Source organism: Octodon degus, unplaced genomic scaffold, assembly GCF_000260255.1.
Source record: "Octodon degus isolate 3935 unplaced genomic scaffold, OctDeg1.0 scaffold00066, whole genome shotgun sequence".
NCBI lineage: Eukaryota > Metazoa > Chordata > Mammalia > Rodentia > Octodontidae > Octodon > Octodon degus.
This window is the reverse complement of record NW_004524642.1, coordinates 6961064-6961869: the sequence shown is the minus strand read 5'-3', so window position 1 is coordinate 6961869 and position 806 is coordinate 6961064.

The window sequence follows — 806 nt, the reverse complement described above, 5'->3', positions numbered from 1 at the left end:
TTTTCTTTATACTGTACTTTTTTTTCTTTTCTTCCTAATCAGTATGTCTTGATCAATTGTGTGTATGTTTGTGTCTATGTGTGTGCATGTGTTTGTATCTCTGTGTGTGTGTATGTTTGTATCTGTGTGTGTGTGTGTGTGTGCATTTGTGCATGTGCATGTGCCTGATCATCAATTTTGTTTCCACTCTAGAATGTCAGGTAAAAGGGAAGTGGTAATAACAGAAAAACTGCTGCATGTGTGCTGAAAGTACCCAAGAGCTGTCGGTGAGTGTTTCACTGGATCCTCACCTATATATGAAAACTCTATGTAACATGTTAGGGAGATAGCTCAGTGGTCTAAGCACCTGTCTGGCAAGCACAAGGACAGGGATTCGATCCCTAGTACTGCATACCATGCAAGCCACATGCCGAGCCAGCTACCAAAACTGGGTGTGGCAGCACACACCTGTAATCCTAGAACCGAGGAGGCTGAGACAGGAGGATCACTAGGAGTCCGAGCTGTGCAGTGAGACCCTGTACAAAATAAATAAAAAAATTAAAAAATATTAAAAACTCCGTATGACAGCACAGAAAGCAGGATAGATTTTGGCAGAAAACATGATACTGTTATGATAGTAAGAGGATAGAAGTCTCTCTGTAGTGCTACCTGAGGTAACTGTAAGGAATTTACAGTGAGGGTTGTATAATGAGGTTGTATAATGAGTTCTGGTAACTTATGGAAACATCTACAGTGCTAAAAGAATTGAAGATAGGAACTAAATACATATGACAAACTGTTGAAGGTATTAGTTTGCGCATGCCAGT